The sequence below is a fragment of the Mus pahari genome, chromosome 9, assembly GCF_900095145.1.
Source record: "Mus pahari chromosome 9, PAHARI_EIJ_v1.1, whole genome shotgun sequence".
Classification (NCBI taxonomy): domain Eukaryota; kingdom Metazoa; phylum Chordata; class Mammalia; order Rodentia; family Muridae; genus Mus; species Mus pahari.
In genome coordinates, this window is record NC_034598.1 from 85,198,247 (window position 1) to 85,218,225 (window position 19,979).

Sequence of the window (19,979 nt, forward strand, 5' to 3'; positions counted from 1 at the left end):
CTGCTTTGCTTTGAGTCTGGTGATAGGTCTAGAGGCAACTATTGGTGAGCCTTGAGGAACGTCAATATTGTCTTGCCTGGTATTTTCTTCAGAGAAAAATCAGTGCTTGTTTATCAGACAATGAAGGATTAATTTCCTCCGGTGAAAAGGCAATATTTCAAGGGGTGGGGCTGGGGTTACTACTTCCTCAGGTGAGGTGAATCCTTGAGAATCTGAGGATTCAAAGTTCTCAGCTTCAATAGGCTCCTCCCACACATCCCCATCCCAAGTTACAGGATCCCATTCTTTGCCAATTAAAGTCCTTACTTTAACTGCTGACATCCTTTGAGGCTGAGACTTGAGTGTTTGCTGTAACTCAGCCAACCTAATAATGGGGGCTTTGGTTTGTTTTCCTGTAACTTGAGCTCTATGGCTGCTGGAGAGAAGATTCTCTTCAAGGGTACACTTACTTAGAAACCTTTAGATTGTTTATTTGCATCTGGAGCCTTTCAATTTTGTCATGAAGCTCATTCCTTTCCTTTATCAATTTGCCCAGAGATGCTAAAGAGCAATAAGACAGCAAAATTATTTTCCTTATTTCCCACCCAACTGTAGAAAGTTTCATATACCAGGTCACCTAATCCATTGCCAGTCACAATTGATGGGTCAAGATAACCAAAGGCATTGACTTCTTCGAGTTTGGAATATAGTTTCCACCATGGGCCTTCAATATTCTCCGAGCTCCCAGGAGAGTGTGTCTGGATAGTGTGTTTCAGTAGTTGAAGGTACTGGTGAATTGGAAGGTGATGACAAATTATGAAGCCCATTCCAGATATGTAAAAGATTCATCCTTTCACTTCTGTTTCTCCAGAACCACTCCTGGTACCAACTTCTGCCTTCTGTTAAAGTTTCCATTGCTGTAAAGAGAGACACAGCATAACCAAGGCCACGCTTAGAAGGGCAACATTTAATTGGGGCTGGTTTACCCTTTCAGAGGTTCAGTCCATTATCATCATGGCGGGAAGCATGGCAGCACCCAGGCAGGCACAGTACTGGAGGAGCTGAGCGTTCTACGTCTTCATAACAGGAGAAGACTGTCCTCCTCCTGGAGGAAGCTCTGAAAGCCCACCCCCACAGTGACACACGTCCACCAACAAGGCAACATAGCCGAACTGCCCCGTTGCAGAGCAAGCTCAGCATTCCCGAGCCACATGAGAACTCCCATTCCCACTCCTAGTAACAATAATAAAGGAGAAAGCAGGAACCGATGCCTGACATCTGGGTCTTCTTCACACATTAAGCTTCTTAATTTTCATACCAACCAGATCCGATGAGGCAACCTGTGTCGACATCAAAACACAGATTCTCAAATACTCAATATAATTTTTTTCTTGTCATGAATTCAACATAGGAAAAATACATTTATTTTTGACCAAATGGTAGAGGGAGATTACCGATGGGAGGTGTGGGTGGTGGAAGACCTGGAAATATGACGAGTAGGAAATATGTTTATTATTCCGAAACTCGACTTGCTGCCTTTGTCCATGTATTCTATTTGAACTGAGGTTAAGGAAGTAGCAAAGAAATGCTTGTTTGGAAAAATCAGAGTTTATTCATATTTTGATAATGCTATATGCCTGGAGAGCATTACATCATCATCACATGGTTTGTTGTAAATGGTGGCTCTAAAATACATTGAAACATTTTATTAAATTGGGTCAATACTCCCGTTTCAATTTCAGTTGTACCAAAAGAAATTCTGGATAGCAGCATTAGCCTGGGTCTATAGCTCCTCTGCTCACAGGCTTACAGAGGCAACTCCTTAGTCTGTATATAGGCAGTGCCTTCCTTTGGCACATAAACCAGCACCTAAAATTATGTGTGTTCTGGGTGTGTTTTTCATCGTCTTTCTGTCCTCTGTGGCTGTAATTTCACTAACCTGCTTATTCATAGCCCAGAGAGCACCTAGCACAAAACAATCACTCGGTTTTCATAACTGAATTAAAGTGGACATCTGAAAGGCTAAGAAGGGACTATAAGAAAGGTATTTGGGGCTGGAGAGATGGCTCAGCAGTGAAGAGCACTGACTAGGTGCTCTCTGGGTTATGAATAAGCAGGTTAGTGAAATTACAGCCACAGAGGACAGAAAGACGATGAAAAACACACCCAGAACACACTTAACTTTAGGTGCTGATTTATGTGCCAAAGAAAAACATAAAGCAGGACAGAGGTAGGGTGTTTTGAATAGGAATGGTCCCCACAGACTCTTGTGTTTGAATGCTTGGCCCATAGGGAGTGGCACTATTAGGAGGTGTGGCTTTGTTGGGGGAAGTTCGGCATTGTAGGAGTGGGCTTTAAGGTTTCCTATGCTGAAGCTCCTCCCATTGTGGAATTACAGTCTCCTCTGCTGCCTGTAGATCAAGATGTAGGACTCTCAGCTCCTCCAGCACCACGTCCGTCTGTCTGTATGCTTCCCACCTTGATGCTGGAACTGTAAGCCAGCTGCAGTGAAATGCTTTCCTTTATAAGAGTTGCCTTGGTCACGTTGTCTCTTCACAACAATGAAACCCTAACTAAGACAAGCAGTTAGAGTAAAGAAAGCAGCTATTTTTGGCCACTAAGGGAAGCTTCCATCTTTCTGAAAGGTAACATTGGAGCAGAGGTGCAAACAACTGTAAAGAAGTGGGTCTTGGGTGTGCTTGGAAGAAAAATGGTTCTGGAGAGAAGACAACATGAATAAAATATCCTGTAACAGAGGTGCGCTCGCACTCTCTGTGTATAAAGATTCCCAATTCAGCCGGGCGTGGTGGCACGCGCGCCTTTAATCCCAGCACTCAGGAGGCAGAGGCAGGCGGATTTCTGAGTTCGAGGCCAGCCTGGTCTACAGTGAGTTCAGGACAGCCAGGGCTATATAGAGAAACCCTGTCTCAAAAAAAAAAAAAAAAAAAGACTCCCAATTCAGCCTCCTGAAACACCCCCTTGTTTATCTTTAGGAACCCTGCTTCCTGGATCCAATGCCCCAACTTCCTCCAGCTCATGTCAAGTTCCCTTTCTCTCACTGTGGCGTAGTACAAAATGTGAGCCAATATGTCTCTTTACAATATTGCCACTCACGATACGGAGGGACAGTAGAAGAAAAGAACAAATGATCACCGTTATCCGGCTCCTTTATTGGCTACCCTTTACATAAAGGCAGAGCTGTCTTTATAAACAACAGCCAGATCAGGCACCGTGTCTCTCAGACTCTCCCGTGCTCCGCATGTGGGGGCCTCACTGGGGCTTGGGTGCCCACTGGCCCCCTTCTGATCTCACTTATACCAGTTCCTTGCTACTTACTGTTTTTAATACCCATTCACACGTGGGATCTCTGTTCTGGAAACAATTCTCTCCACTCTAACCCACTCTCCCTGCCCCCCCAGCAGCTTGGTAGACGCTCTTCCCTTCCAGTAGTAGCTCAGACTTTGTTTCTTCTTGAGCTCAACTTTGGCCACTACCAGTCAACTATAAGCTCCGGGGTACCCCTGCCCCATGACCCTGAAATCCTTGTAAAAGCTGTTCTTTTCCCCTTTTCTATGGCATTTATTACTTTTCATCCTGCCGTTGGTCTCCATGTGTCTTTTTATCATTTGCCTTCCTCCTTTTAGGCATAAATTCCCCGAGGGCTTGGATGTTTACAGTTTATTCACAGATACATTATGTTCTAAGTCCATAGAAAAATGCCTACCCATGCATAAGAAATCGATTGACTATGTTAATCACTATAAACACCAAGGTTGCTTTCAGTGTGTTTCCATCTTTTGACTGGGCATGAGGAGACATTGTTACTTAAAGCTTCGCACATTATAAGTACTTAGTAAGTTTTTGCTTAACATATAAAGTTTAGAAGTCAATGTGCCCAGATAAAACACTGAGATACACTGAAAAGCTCACAGTGGTGCTCGCTCTAGCAGAAGCTGGAGCAGTTGTTCAGCCTGGGCTTTTAATAGTGATTTGGTTTGCAAGACTGCATTGGCAAGAGTTTTCAGGACCACTGTTCCGGTACCTCACTATAAAAGGAAAGATTAATATTAGCAACAGTGGTTTTTAAAGGAAAAATCTGGTGAAAGATTATAAAACTGCTATTTCAAAGCTTTTGGCCTATCTTTGCAACTTATAAATGTCGGGTTTTGATGTAATAGTCATAAAATTCAGGAGCTGCCATACTTCTTCTCCAGGGATGCAATAGCAATTTAGGTATAGCTGTAGTCAGTGGTTTTCAACCTGTGGGCCACTACCTGGAGTTGTCCAATGGCCCTTTCACAGGGGTTATGGAAAATACATATATTTACATTATAATTTATAACAGTAGCAAAATTATAGTTATGAAGTAGCAATGAAAATAATTTTACGGTTGGGGGGTCCCCACAAGCTGAGGAACTGTATAAAAGGGTTGCAGCAGCATTAGGGAGGGTGAGAGCCACTGCTCTGGGACATTTTACTAATAATGGAGTGAATGAAAGAAAATGGCTTTTTTTCCCCCACCAAATAACCATTGTACATCTGCGTGCCCGCTGTGTTTTATTATTTATTTCTTGTGTTTAATGTTTCCTCTTCTATCCCACTGGTGACTCTCCATTTCTTCCCGGGACATGGATGTAATTCTGAGAAGAGGAGACATGCACTCCCCTTTATTTGTCACGCTTGGAACCGGAGGTGTTTTAGATTTTTGAAGTTTTTCAAATTTGGGGATATTGACACAGATTTCGAGCATCATGACGCTCTCTAAATTTTAAGTTTTAGAACATTTCAGATCTTTACGTCTCAGATGCTCAACCTGTACCAAACTTTCCCTCAACCCAGACCTACTGCTTAGACTAATACATAATGTTTTCTCTTTGCCTACTGTAATAACATGAGATCTCAGGATCCAGCCATGCCCCGGTTTTCTGTAACTCAAAGACTCTGTCAGAAGTCTTTAATTCCCTTCTCTACATTTGTTGCCCTTCCAGCCCGGAGATAGCCTCCTCTGGTTGAGACAGGTTGGTATTTATCACTTTCCTTAAGAGTAGTGTCTTAGTTAGGGTTTTACTGCCATGAATAGACACCATGACCAAGGCAACTCTTATAAGGACAACATTTAGTTGGGGCTGGCTTACAGGTTCAGAGATTCAGTCCATTATCATCAAGGTTGGAGCATGGTAGTAACCAGACAGGCATGGTGCAGGTGGAGCTGAGAGTTCTACATCTTCATCTGAAGGCTGCTAGCAGAATACTGGCTTCCAGGCAGCTAGGATGAGGGCTTAAAGCACATGCCCACAGTGACACACCTACTCCAACAAGGCCTCACCTTCTTAAAGATTTATTTATTTTTTTATTTGATGTATGTGAGTACACTGTAGCTGTACAGATGGTTGTGAGCTTTCATGTGGTTGTTGGGAATTGAAATTTTAGGATCTCTTCTTGTTCCTGTTGGCCCTGTTCTCTCAGTCCCTGATTGCTCTGGCCCAAAGATTTATTTATTATTATACATAAGTACACTGTAGCTGACTTCAGATGCACCAGAAGAGGGTGTCAGATCTCATTATGGATGGTTGTGAGCCACCATGTGGTTGTTCGGAGTTGAACTCAGGACCTTCGAAAGAGCATTCAGTGCTCTTACCTGCTGAGCCATCTCACCAGCCCAGGGCCTCACCTTCTAATAATGCCACTCCCTGGACCAAGCATATACAAACCATCATGGGTAGCTTCCATTTAAAACTTGGTAGCATATAGTCATTATATGATATCTGTATTATTCTTTAACTTTTGTACATTCCCAGTCTTAACCATATTTACTTGGGAGGTATGTGCACATGCACAGAGGACAAGAAGGGAGAACAAACAGTAGAGCAAGGAACAAAGTACATTGCCTACTGGTTTTTCTGCCTTTTCTTATCCTTTCCCATCTCAGTCTTCTAGGTATTTATTTGTACTCTGACTAGAGTATTTCCTCAAACAGTTTCTCTAAAATAGATATTAAATATAATATATTATATATTAATATAATATAAACATATCACATTGAATATATTTAATTATATATAATCAAATATATAATATATTATATACTATATATAAATACAGTATATACATATATTTAATATGTAATATTTTATATTATGTTTATTTTAATTATATAGTAAAGTATAATTAAATATATTATATTATATATTTATATTTTATATATTAATATCTATTTATATAATCCTGTACTGGAGACCATGCCCAGGGACCTCATTCCTGCTCTGCATGCACTCTTACCTCTAGACTATATCCCCAACTCTAGATGAGTCTGTTTCTTTGAGTACCTGTCCCTTCTCCTTCCCTCCTCTCCTTCCAGATGAGAACGGTGTGTCTTGTGTGATCTTTGGGACTTACCATCTCTAGGTCTTAGGACCAATAGATGAGGCTAGGATGGTGTGGTAGTTTGAATTGGCCCCCGTAGGCTCATAGGGAGTGGTACTATTAAGAGCAGTGACCTCGATGGAGGAGGCCTGTCACTGTGGAGGTGGGCTTTGAGGTCTTATATATGCTCAAGTCACGCCCAGTAGGATAGTCTCCCTCTGTTGCCTTCAGACTAAGATGTAGAAGTCTCAGCTCAGTCTCCAGCACTGTGCTGGCCTGTATGTTTCCAAGCTTCCTGCCATGGTGACAGTGGACAAAGCCTCTGAACTGTAAGCCAGCCCCAATTAAATGTTATCCTTTATAAGGGTTGCCATAATCATGGTGTCTCTTCCCAGCAATAGAAACCCTAACTAAGGCAGATAGTAAGGGCAGTTTGCCTTCTCTTCCAGACAACCTTCCCTTTCCAACCAGATGCTTAATGAGACCAGACTTCAGAGGCACCGGAAACTCTTTCTTTTTAGTATCCCATGCTATCCCTGACCCAGAGGCAGGGAAGACTCGGCCCTTTGTTTGGGGTGTTCTTGTCCTGTTCTGTAATAGAGAAATCTGCTGTGTGCGAGCATGGCTGCACCAGTCCTCAGCCACCACCCCCTTCTTGGATACGAAGCTTATGGCCTCCCTAGCTTTGGAGGCTTAATTCCTCATTTGGTTCACAAGGGGAGAGCATTGTATTTACACTCTGCTGGAATACCAACCAAAACCAAAGTTCCCATATCTCCATTTACTAGAAAGGACAAGCATCTTGGAATCGGGTGCTTGATGGAAAGTGTTCAGTTACAGGGCTCCCTGGGACTCTTGTCCACAGGCTGATTTTTTGTTTTGTTTTGTTTTTTGTTTTGTTTTTCGAGACAGGGTTTCTCTGTATAGCCCTGGCTGTCCTGGAACTCACTTTGTAGACCAGGCTGGCCTTGAACTCAGAAATCCGCCTGCCTCTGCCTCCCGAGTGCTGGGATTAAAGGCGTGCGCCACCACGCCTAGCTCACAGGCTAATTTTTATGGCAGCTTCATCAGACTGCATTGGTTTTTGTTTTTGTTTTTTCTTTCATGTTTATCTCATTTACTAGACTGTGGACTATAACCATTTGGTCTTTTCTATGTTTGTCCCAGTTCCTGAATAATAACAGGATGGCTCGTTTATTTATGGTTAATACCTAGGCCTTAAGCTAGAGTTGTTCCTCAACTAGCTCATATCTCAATTAATCCATTTATTCTATTCTATGTCTGCCATGTGGCTGGTTACCTCTCCGTAGTTTCATACCTCTGACTTCCTCCATTTCCTGGTGGTGGAACCCCTCTCTCTCTCTCTCTCTCTCTCTCTCTCTCTCTCTCTCTCTCTCCCTCCCTCCCTCCCTCCCTCCCTCCCCACCTCTTTCAGATGTCTCATGTTCTATTCTCTCTTGTCTTGCTATAGGCCATTCAGCACTAATTGACAGGTGATGTTCTTACACTGTGCACAAGAGATTTTGTAGAGAGGGAATAAATAACCTGGTAAAAACTGTGATGTTCAAATCATTTTAGCATCATAAAGTGAAAATGATGAATTCGGATAGCATGGGAGAGAATGGGGGCGCATAATGGAACATTGATTTCTAATGGTCTCATCCTTTGTTACCAGAATTGGCTCTGTTAGAGAAATGAAAATTCCAAATGCCCCCTTTTTGCTTTCTTTCCATCTATCCTTCCTCTTCCTCCTCCACTTCCTTCGTGTTCTTCTTGTTGCTGTTCTTCTTCTTCCTCCTCTTCCCTTTGTTGAAAAAGCCTTGCTGTATAGATCAGGCTGGCCTAAAACTCACAGAAACCTGCCTGCCTTTTCATCCTTAGAATTGAAGGAGGATTAAAGGCTAGGATTAAAGGCATGCACCTATCCAAAAATTCAGTCAATTCATAAACTAGAGATGGGACCATTGGCTTATACTATAGATGTGTTCTCATATCTTAAGGTACCAAGAACAAATAAATGGGAGATCTTTTAGTTATAAATTATTTGGCAGTGTATAATTTTGACTACTCACTTGGGTTTGAATAACCTCTCTTTTTACACAAATGATAGAAATGACAAGGTCTTCATCTTCACTTAGCTGGGAAGTTTGCACTTTAACTGGAGGCTCTAAAGTATTATCAAAGGTGGGAAAGTGGATCCACTGAAGGCGACGTGACTCTTTGTTGTTTCCAGATGTCCTTCCCAGCTAAGAAAGAAGAAAATTCCACTGTGGAGAGTAACAAATGAAAACACATGTTCAACCAATATAATATAATTATTCCATTTCTAAACAATAATTAAGAATGAGATAATTAATTTAAATTGATCGAGAGGTGCAAATAAAGAAAATGCCCCAAGCCATGTTTTTACATTATAGAAAATATATTATAGAAAATATATTTCCGTTTGGGGCCAAACTAAAAACACATAAAGCAGCAATGTAAACCTGTCATTCACACAGATATTTACATTCTAGTTCATAACAGTAGCAAAATTATAGTTATGAAGTAACAACAAAATAATTATGGGTCCCAGCATTTGGAAGGCTGAGAACCAGTGCTCTAAAGCTACCATGGAGGATATATCACATATACATTTTTCATGTATTTACTCTTACACTATTATGGAGAGCACTTTTAAATATTTATACCAAAAGAAACTTTATGTTTTCTGAGGAACTGATACACTTTTTCATTTTAAGATCCAACATAGCCAAGGTTATCTAGAGACTCAGAGCAGAAATGTACTCTATTATGCCAACTGTATTAGAATGTGTTAACCTTAGAATTATCATATACACTGACCCTTTATTTGGAAGTATAATCTGTCTTCTTTTGATGACAATTTAAGAAAGTTTACTAGCTATATATATTGTTATAGACTGCCTTAAAGCCCCCCTACCCCCACGAGACACACTTCCTCCAACAAGGCCACACCTACTCCACCAAGGACATGTCTCCTAATAGTGCCACTACCTATGAACCTATGGGGACCATTTTCATTTTAACCATCACAGGCAGTCAGGTGGGATGCGGCTATATTTCATTAATGGTTACAACCTTTACTGCATTTCTTTCATCAAACCATCACAGAATCAAGAACATACAGGGTGCCCAAAGAAGGTATGCAGAGAAGGAAAAAGAACTAGAAGAGACCCCCAAGGAAGACCAATATTTAGAGCAGAGATACTTAAATGCTTTGCATTCACAGCCCTTCTTCACCAGAGAAAGCAAAAGTATCTGTGTCGTATATATGAAGAGGAAAGTTCACTTACACCTCCTGGCTGTATCACTTAAATGCTTGCTCTGCCTCTTGACCTATGGTTGACTTAATGTAATCCTGTTTACAATAAACAGAAAGCTCTTGGATTAAAGGTATGTGCTAGGGATGAGCCATACTACAACTAGAAACAGTTTTATTTTTTTTTCCCCCGCAAGTAACACAATCTCAGGGGTTCACAGTGTGATCAAATATCCTGTTATAGCTATCCTCACATGGTCTTCAAAGGATTTGGCTTGCTCACTAGGATTCTGTCAAAATGTTTAATTCAGTGTTTCTTGGTGCATTGGCAACATTGTAAGTCACTGCTATCATCTAATCCCAGACCATTTTATCACTCCAAAAAAGAGACTCAAGTTTAGTAGAGATAAACTAGTTCCCCCTACCCCAGTAAAATATGAAATTAAAGCATGTAAGAAAGAAAAAGTTGAAAGATAGAGAACATGACTTCTAGATGTTTTGTGTGCAGAATACAAGAATCTAAGCCTTTCTTTTCTTGACCTCGACAAACTAGAAGTAGCATTACCAACACATAAGTTAGGAGATGCTCTTGGCAAAAGGACAGAAATGAAAGTCCACCCTTCTGGGGTTGGAAAGAGAAGTTTCAGATAGTGAAATGCTTATCTTCTAAGCATGCAGACTAAGTTCCTGAACACACATTAAAAAGCCAGGCTTGGTGGTAGGTGCTCCTAATTTCACAGCTGAAGAGATAGAGAAAGGCAAAGCACCAGGTTCTATTTAGAGACCTTGTCTCAAAAACAAGGACAGCTCCGGAGGAACAACACCTAAGGCTAACTAACCTCTAACCTCGAGCTTTTCTTGTGTGTTGTACCCACGCAAACATGTAAACACACCACACAAGCATGTACCCCCCCCCCACACTCCATAATCTTCCTCCCTCTCTTCTTCCCCCTCCTCCAATTCTTCTTGTAATAGAATCTACCCTATTACCCATCTTAAGACATTTTAACCTGAACCAGGGACAGAGCAGAGACAGGGGAGGCAGGGTTAGGGTGGTAGGACTATGGACGGGCTACTTAAATGGATATCAGGGAGACAGAGGCTGTGCCCAGTTTCGCCTAGGTATATTTTCGGAACAATTTACCTCTTTCATTAAGCACGTAAGATAAATAGTCTTTGTTGCTCTAATTGTGGAACTGCGGCACTGGGGTTATCTGAAAATGTCTTAGAAACGCAGAATACCCGATCCTACTTCTGCAGCAGAGTCTGCACTTCAACCCGGCCCTGTGTGAGAAGCACGACTTTTCTAGGTTCTAAGGTCACTTAGCAGAAAGTAAGAGAAGGCCGACTCCTATGTAATCAGTCACTAGACCAGCAAAGGCAGGTGGCCTGGGAAACAGAAAAGGGGCGGGGCCTCACAACCAGAGCTGCATTTGTCCAACCATCAAGTTGCTTCTGTCAGTCATCTCCAATATACATTTGATTACCTGTCCTCATTATCTTGGAGAATCCCCTTCTATGGTTCCAGAAACTCGGCCTTCCTAGCCTGGGGCCCGGAAAGCTCGTCTGGGCCGCGAAGACTGCGCTGTCTTCGGACGCCCGGGCTCCTCCCCCGCCCCGGGAGCCCCGCCCCACTCTGCCTCGGGGAGGGCGGAGGGAAGCCAAGCCCCACCCTTCCGAACCGCCCGGAAGTGACGTCATGCAGGAGCGGGCAGGTCTTTCGGTGCTCTTCCCCCTACCGTGCTCTTCTTCCCTAGTCCCTTCCCTCCCTTCCCCCTTTACTCCTCGATCTCGGGGTTCTGCGGACTCGGGGGTGGCGGAGGAGATGGAGTAAGCGTTCGGTGGCGGCCAGGAGCGCGGCCCGAGCAGTCACAGCCCGGAGGCATTGAGGGAGCCGGCGCGGGGACGGGCCCCAGCACCGCCCCTCCAGGTAGCCGGCTGCGAGGTGAGTGACTTGTCGCGGGCACCGGGCGACCTGGGTCTGCGGCCAGCTTGCGGGCTACGGGTCTCCCCGGGCCTCGCGGCTGCGACTGTTGCCTAGTGACGGGCCGGGTCGGACGGGCCGGCGGTGGGTGGCCCGGGAAGCCGGGCCCAGGTAGCGAGAAGCGGGAGGGAGCGGATCTCAGAGGCCGGTGACTCCGGGCGAGGCCTTCGAGCGACGGGAGCCTCTCTGCCTGGGTCATTCTGCTGCTGGAAGAGTCCCCAGAGCCGGCGTAGGAGCTCGGGTTTCCGCCGTGGAGATCTCGGTATCCTTTTGGGAAATTGGACAGTGCTCTGGGACTGCTGAGCCAGCCCCACTCGTTTCTGATACTCGGTTCCGGTAGCTGCGGTCACCGGCTATGGCCCTGCGCTTCGGACGCCCTTCTCTGACGGTAGTTGTCTTTCTGGACTGGACGGTTATTGTGTGTGAGGTGGGTGGGGCAGATAAGGTTTGAGAGAAAGAAATCCCCATCGGGGGCTCCAGTGCGCCTGTTTGTTTAAGCTACAGAGAAAGGTTTAGACAGATAAAGCTTGCAGAAACTTCTTGGGATTCGCATGGACGCCTTACCTGTGATCAGTAATTAAGGACACACCAGTGTTTCCCTTTCTTAACAGGATTGAAGAGACTCCAGACCGGCGCCTTAAAGTGATTTGGTTGTAAATTATCAGCTACAGGTTTTTCTTTGCACATCAAACCCAGGGATTGTGTGGTGACACTTTAAAACGCCGCATTTAAGTTTTCTGAGTCGCCCGCCTCTGTTCAGAGAAAGCAATTTAACCAAGATGCTGTAAGTCAGTCAGCCATTATAAAACCCAAGCATGTCTAGTGTTTGCTTGAAAGATTCCTTTTCGACTTTGAAGGCTTTTCCCCTCCTTAATAAAGGTTGGAGGAGAAGGGGATTGTGGTTATGCAAAGGAAAGGAACCTAATTGAACATTTGGAGCCTTATTCTGTTCAGCTATACCTTACGCACACGTGAAGATTATTCATTTTGTCTGTAAGAGACGATTACATATGTAATACAGGTGTGCTGTAATTCCATACAGTAGGACATTGCTATACAAATTCATTCTTTACTTGGGAATTAAATCATGTTGACATAGTTGAAATTTGTGATTTATCCTCTCCAAAAAAAAAAAAAGTCCTCATACAATGTTTTGATCCTATTTTATAGGAGTTGAAATTTGTTAGGTTCCTATTACGCCTCATTCGACATCTCTTATGAGGTCCTATTGATGTTTGCCTTTTAAATATTGAATCTTCGTTCTATTCATCTTCAGCACTACCTCCTTGTTCCAGTCACATTGGTCTCTTGCATCTAGAGTGCTTAACTCCTGTAGTTTCTGTGTTAGAATGGACATTTTCATAATATAGATCTGATCACAATTGCATCTCCTTTTGGAGTAACTGAAAGTCTTTTGTTGTTTGGTTTTGTTTGTTTGTTTGTTTTGCTTTTTTGAGACAAGGTTTCATTGTGTAGCCTTGGCTGTCCTGGAACTCTCTTTGTAGATCAGGCTGGCCTTGAACTCACAAAGGCCTCTGCCTCCCCATCAAAGCCCAGCCTAACTGAAAAATTTTAATGTCTCTGTAAGGTCCTGCACAACTCTCCCCTCCGTCTGTTTGTCTAGCTTCATCTCTTCAGTGCCTTTGTCATTCTTTTCTTTCCCTGTTGCTATGTCCACTGTCTGTCTTTCTGTTCCTCCTCCAGGCACATGGCTTTTGGTCATACTTCCTGGGTGTCCACAAGAGCCCGGAAATGTTCTTTCATATGCTCCCGGTTAATGCCTGCCTGTCATTCGTTCACTTCAGTAGTCTTTGATCAGTATAGATTCTCATTCTTAAGGGTTCTCAGTACACCCTGCAACTCTCACAGTTATGTTCCTCACTTCCTGATACTGTCCGGGTGCCTGTTTGTTAACTGAGCGAACTCACTGAGCGACTGCTAAATGTGCCAGAAATGTACTAAGTATTCTAGATGTATCATTATCTTTAACTCCTACCACAGTCACTAGGAAGTACTGGTGACTCTCCCTCCCTTCTTATAGATGAGAAATTGCTAGGTAGACAAGTGTGTTAGTAAGGTTCTAAAACAGAATCAGTATATATTAGAAGAGGATTATTAGGTTCTCTTCCACAGTAGGGGCGAGGCAGTCCAGTGCAGACCATCTGCATCCTGGAGTGGCTAATCTGTTTACTGCTCAGGCTGCACGCCTCTGGAGGCCCAGTCTGCTGTGGAAGGCTCAGAGTATGTGTGGGAGACTGCTTGTCTTCATCCCATCTGCATTGGGAGGCTGAAGAAACTGGGTTCTGCTGTCAGCAAGGATGGTGTGTGGTTTGAATAGGTTTGACCCCATAGACTCATGTGTTTGAATGCTTGGCCCACAGAGAGTGACACTGTTGGGAGGTGTGTCCTTGTTAGAGTAGCTGTGGTCTTGGTGGAGAAAGTGTGTCACTGTGCTGGTGGGCTTTGAGGGCTCCTAGTGCTCACAAGCTTTGCCTAGTCCAGAAGAGCCATCCTCCTTCTGGCTGCTTTGGATCAAGATGTAGAACACTCAGCTCCTTCTAGATTACCATCTGCCTGGACACTGCCATGCTTCCTGCCATGATGATACCGGACTCTGAAACTGTAAGCCAGCCCCAATTAAATGTTTGCCTTTATACGAGTTGCCTTGGTCATGGTGTCTCCTCACAGCAATAAAACCCGAACTAAGACAGATGGCAGCTACAGGGGCAGCGCCAAGGTAGATTCAGTCACCTGCAAGGAATGAAAGCAGGCAGGTGAAAAGCCCCACTGCTTTACCCTTGGATCTCTGTAAATCAGGGATGCCTCTAGGAGGTGTTGCCAACTCTACAGGACAGTCTTCGTCCCCTCAGTTAACTCTCCCAAGAAATAACCTCGCAGAGCCACCCAGAGGCGTGTTCCTTCGTTGGTCCCAGAGCCAGTCACATTGATAAGCAGTAGGAGCCACTGTACAGTATTAGAATGGCATTGGGCTGCAGTGTCGTTGGTATTGGATTTTATATGCCATGACACTCAGTTCTTGTACACTGCTGTACATCAGTCTCCCAGAGTTCGATCCAGATTCTGATTCAGGTCTGCGGATTACCCGGGCGTTTAAGTGTTTGCCAGCTTGAAACCTTTGTCTTGTACGATTCATCAGCATTTCATGAATTCATTTTCACACATTGTGCTATGCTACACTTACATTTCCTTTTCCTTCCTTCCCCCTCTTCCCTCCCTACTCCCTCCCTCTCTTCTTCCCTTCCTTTCTCTTACTTTTACATTTCCCCCTTCCTTTCACCCCCTTCCCTTCCCTTCCCTTCCCTTCCCTTCCCTTCCCTTCNTTCCCTTCCCTTCCCTTCCCTTCCCTTCCCTTCCCTTTTTCTTTTTCTTTTTCTTTTTCTTTTTCTTTTTCTTTTTCTTTTTCTTTTTCTTTTTCTTTTCAGTTTTTACATTACTTTTTCTAAAAGTACATTTATTTGGTGTGTGCACTTGTGTGCGTATATGTACTGTGGTGTACATGTTAAGGTCAGAGGAGAATTGCCACAGTAGGTTGTCTCCTTCCACTGTGTGGGTCCTGGGAATGGGATTCGGGCATCAAGTTTGGCAGTAACCCTAGGTTTTTAGATAAACCCTTATGGAGACCAGGCTGACCCTGAACTCTTGATCTTTCTGTCACTGGGCATGATGGGTTTCTTTCTCTATCTCTTTCTCTTTCCTCCTTCCTGCCCTTCTTTGGCCTGCTCCTCCCCCTCTCCCATCCCTTTTTTTTATCTTCTGATACTGTGTAAATATAAGTATTTTAGCTATCAAGTGTATTTGAGGTAGCAGTTTCATTGTAATACATTTAACAAAAATGCAATTTTAATTTTCTTGGGTGATAAAGAACACTAGTTATTTGAAAATTAAGAGTAATTCTAGCATAAATGTAATTTTACATATTACATTTTTTTTGTTGTACCTAGTGTTCATGATCAAATAATTATCTGCTCCTTTAGTTCCTGTTATTAGTATCAGATGTTGTAACACGCTACCCACTTCTGCCAGGTGTATATGCAATCTAGTGTTACAACAGATTCACCTGTTGGTTCCATTGAGAGCCAGGGGAGTGCTGAACCGGATGGTAGAGTGAAGCAGTTTTCACTCTGAGACTGAACTACTTTTTTTCATCCTCACTGAGCTTTAATCGGGAAAGATGGTTGAGTTTCAGATGTCTTCTTGAGTATATGAGGAGAAATGGCTTATATGAGCAGATATTTCTGTTATTTATAAATTTGTCTTTTAGAAAAAAATGGCTCACTTCTCTCTTCATTAATCAAATAACAATTCAAAGGCTATTACATACATGTCAAATTTCTACCAGGCTAGTGCTGGACACCTTTAATCCCAGCACTTTGGAAGCAGAGCTAGGTGGGTCTCTGAATTTGAGGCCAGCTTGGACTACATGGGGAGACCCATTTCAAGCCCACAACTCCAAAGCAACCAACCAAATGTAATTTAAGGTTTTAGGTTGCAGCCTACTGTGCTACTTTTGTGTTTAGTGTCGTGTGTGTTGCAGGCACTCCATCCTTGGCCGTTGGTACAGTTAGATGTACTTTTCCTTGAGTTTCCTTGGGTGACCCTTCCCAAGTCCACAGTCTGCAGTACTGACTCAAGGTGCTTTAAGTATTACCTTCAGTGTAGAACCTTCTCTGAATTTTGGTCCTCTATATCAAAAACTCTATATTTCCTTACATTGTCATTTATACTACTCAGATTGTACATATCCAAAATTGAGTTCTTCCTTCCGTAAAAAGAGTTGTTACCCACATGTCCCGGCTTGGTAAATGGCTTCTTCTGCACTTTGATTTTGAACTTGGAGGTGAAGGTGACGAGTGGGATTCCTAGTTTTGTCTCAACCTTTTATGAAGTCTCCAAGTTCTCATCACTCTGAGAACTTGTTTATCTTTTCTTGAATGTTCTCCTTCCTCACTGCTGTTTCCTTAATTCAACAATTTGAAATGTGAAGTGTAATGAAATTGCATAACAGTTATTTCATAATTATAAAACACATTTCTGTGTAGCTGGCCATCTTTGCCTCCTTTCCTTGTTTTGTTTGCTTTCTACACTGTACATGCTGAAGTTCTCCTTGGTCTTTTCATGCTCCCAGCTCCATCCCAGTGCATCTTGCACTCTGCTCAGTGGTTGATTAGTCATCTACTTAATGCCAGGAAGCCTTCTGTAACATCTAGCCTGGTTTGTTCATGCTCAGGGCTCTGGGTAGTCTGGATTTTTCTGGTGTCTTTTGCCATACTTTGTCTTCTCTCGCTTTTGTCTGAATGTTTTTACTCCTATGTCCTTCCTGTTCTCTAGCCCTTTGCCACTGGCCTTAAAGACAGACATCTTTAACATTACTCTCTGGGGCTTGTATAATCAAGTATATAACAGTTTATCACTTGTCTGAAGAATAAATCCTTTATAGTTTATTTTCCTTTATTCCCCTCCCCTCATTTTCTTATAAAGTTATCAGGTATATAGGGATTTTCAGTAATAATATTACCTGCCTGTAGTGTTGATTCCGTGTGGTATCAACAGATTTGAATGTCAGTTTTGAAACTGGTTTTGTGTTCACTATGAATGTTTTTACCATTTTCAGTGCACATCATCATCATCTTTCTATATCATGGCACACAATGGTCCTTTCTTTAACACTCTATCCCTTTTTTATTCCCACCTGAAAGTTTTTGAGTTTATCTTTTTTAATGTTTTGTTTTTAGATTTATTTTGCCTGTATACATGTGTATGTATCATGTGTGTACCTGGCATCCATGGAGGAGAGAAGAGGGTGTTAGATCCCTGAAATTATAGATGGTTATGAATGCTAGGAACCAAAATTGGGTTCTTTGCAAAAGAAACACGTGCTCTTTTGTTTTTCTTTTTTTCTTTTCTTTTTCTTTTTCTTTTTGCTGCTGGAATTTGGGCAGTCTGGGTCTGCCAGAGGACTGATCACTTAAGAACAGAAACATTCCCATTGATGTTGTCCTCATCCTGCTGTATAATGGGGTGCAGGGTATAGTGTGGAGCTAGTCTGACAGAGTTAGAAGAGTCGATGAGTTGATTTTAAACAGGGTTTTGCATCCTCTTACCTTGTCAAAATCGGCAGATGTTCACAGAGAGCAACTTGGCACAGCAAATAAGTGTTTTTATAATGCCAATAGCAACATTCCTGACGGTTTACAAAATGCAGTGTTACATTAAAAAGGGAAAGTGGATCCATTTCCACTTTATAGTTCAAATCTTTAGGAGCAGAAAGTAGGTTACATTTGCATAGTTATAACTAACAGAGCAAGTAGAACTCAGGCAAGTCCAGTGGTCTTCAGATAGTTTGTGTATGTACTGGTAAATGCCATTTTGTTAGACTTCACATACCTTTTGTTTTTAGTGTATTCTTCTATAGGCTGTTTATAGTTGGATCTTGCTTTTTAAGTAGTTTGACATTGTTACCTCTTCATTGCAATTTAAGTTTTATTTTTTCTGGATGTCTTTACGTCATTTGATTTTTTTTTTTTTTTTGAAGGTTTTTCTCCTAACCTATATAGTTTGAAGCAAACTATTACTTTTTTTTTTTTAAGATTTATTTATTTTATGTGTATGGATTTGCCTGCATGTATGTATGTATGTATGTATATGTACCGTAAGTATGTCTGGAGGCCATAGAGCTAGAAGAGGGCACTGCATCTTCTCCTGGAACTTAGTTAAGGATGGTTGTAAGCTATCAAGTGGGAGCTGGAAACTGAACCCAGGTCTTCTGGAAGAGCAGCCACCGTCTGCACCAGCTCTCCAGCCCTGGTGACTCTTGACCACTTTACAGAGCTCATTCAAATATTTGTACACCCATTATTTATGATATGAAGCCTGAGAAATGTGCTATTTCTGTTCTGTCTATAATTTACCTGTTCTGTGGATGGGTTTAAGAATTAACCCTGATTTTGAGTTACTTAGTGTGATAGTTTTAGGCCTGCTTTCCTTTGTGTTTATTTTTTGTGACTTACTGAATTTATTGGAACATTATAGCTTGGTGAGATTTGGAAAAGAAATACACATTATTTTTTGAAATATTTTTTTCCATATCTCAATTTAGGGATCTATTTATGTGTCAGGCATATTAGACCTATAATTTTGTCTGATTGGTCATTGAGTCTGGCCCTGAAGTCTTGATTGTCCTGCCTCAGCCTTTTAAGGATTACAGATGTACTCTACCACAGCAGGCTTTAGCATAGGCTTGTTCTGCAGCTAAGGCATGGCTGTTTAGTTTCTGCTAACTGCCTTGGTTGTCAGTGAGCCTGCTCCCCATGCACTCTGAAGCTCTTGCTCTCCCAGCTGCCCAGGGAGGCCTTGCAGGACCCTGGCAGTTGACACTGTGTAAGGAGCTCAGCATTCAGTCTCGGAATTCCTTTCTCAGTTTTGGAACTTCTATGCCTGACCATAGAAGAGGAAAGAGAGCCCATCATGAGTTCCTCAGCTTAACTAGGTTGTGGTCGGAATTTTGCTCCTTTCCCTGTGGTTTGAAACCTTCCTCTTGGTAGAAAGCTGGGACAGTTCTACCAAGGGATCTCTCTGTTTGTTGTCTTTCTCATTGGAATCACAGGCCCATGCTGCCTGTTGGGTGCTGGAAGATGTTTAAGAGGGCAAATTGACTCTTTGTTCTTTCTTCCATTACAGTCAGATGTTGAGTAATATTAATGCACAGTATAGAATATTTAAGGGCTAGAAAGGAAACTGAATTTGAAATGAAATTTTAAGAGGTTTTAAAATCTGTGCAGAGGACATGTACACTCTCAGCGCTTAAATAAACAAAATCTAATGTGGGGGTTAATGCTACCTCTAGTCCTCTCTGAACTCCTTTCTCTTCGTTTTCTTTCTTCTTTCCTTTTGCCTTCTCTTCTCTCCCCTCCCCCTCCCCTTCTCCCCTCCCCTCTCCCCTCTTTAGAGACAGGATTTCCGTGTAGTCTTGTTTGTCCTGAAGCTTTTTATGTAGACCAGGAACTCACAGAGATCTGCCTGTCTGCCTCCTGAGTGCTGGTATTAAAGGTGTCATTGTCCCCGCCTCTCTGATTTCTTTATCTGACTTTAGAAACTTCTACTTTGAAATGTCTCAACCTATATAGTCTCTGAAAAATTTTCCTGTGACTATATGTCACAGATGCTTTAGCTTGAAGAAAACTTCCTTTGCACAACAGATACCATTATTAAATGAGAAAGGTTAAACAATTGTTAAGAAAGGTTACTGATGATTCTGTTTACTAAACAATTATCAATAGATGATCATAAAAACCACCTAATTATATCAAGCCCTCATAAAATGTTAAGTGTGTTTATGACCTCATGTTTATCCAT

General features: G+C 42.5%; 1 protein-coding gene and 1 long non-coding RNA gene across 6 annotated transcripts in view; one reads left to right on the forward strand and one right to left on the reverse strand.

The window, feature by feature from the left end:
* Positions 1-328: 328 nt before the first annotated feature.
* LOC115064696 lies at positions 329-11,210 on the reverse strand. 2 transcript variants are annotated; one of them, XR_003844514.1, is made up of 3 exons: positions 11,110-11,210; positions 8,415-8,609; positions 329-896 (listed from the first exon to the last, which is right to left on the reverse strand). It is a non-coding gene; the product is annotated as an uncharacterized LOC115064696 (long non-coding RNA). The 2 variants fall into 2 exon arrangements; XR_003844513.1 differs by lacking the exon at positions 329-896 and adding an exon at positions 1,004-1,319.
* Positions 11,211-11,319: 109 nt separating this feature from the next.
* Positions 11,320-19,979, forward strand: part of Scyl2 (SCY1 like pseudokinase 2) — a 50,709-nt gene continuing 42,049 nt past the window's right edge. For all 4 annotated transcript variants that reach the window (XM_029542327.1, XM_029542328.1, XM_021205024.2 and 1 more), the window contains exon 1: positions 11,320-11,567. The gene's annotated coding sequence lies outside the window, so the exon portion shown is untranslated. The remainder of the gene's footprint in view (positions 11,568-19,979) is intronic.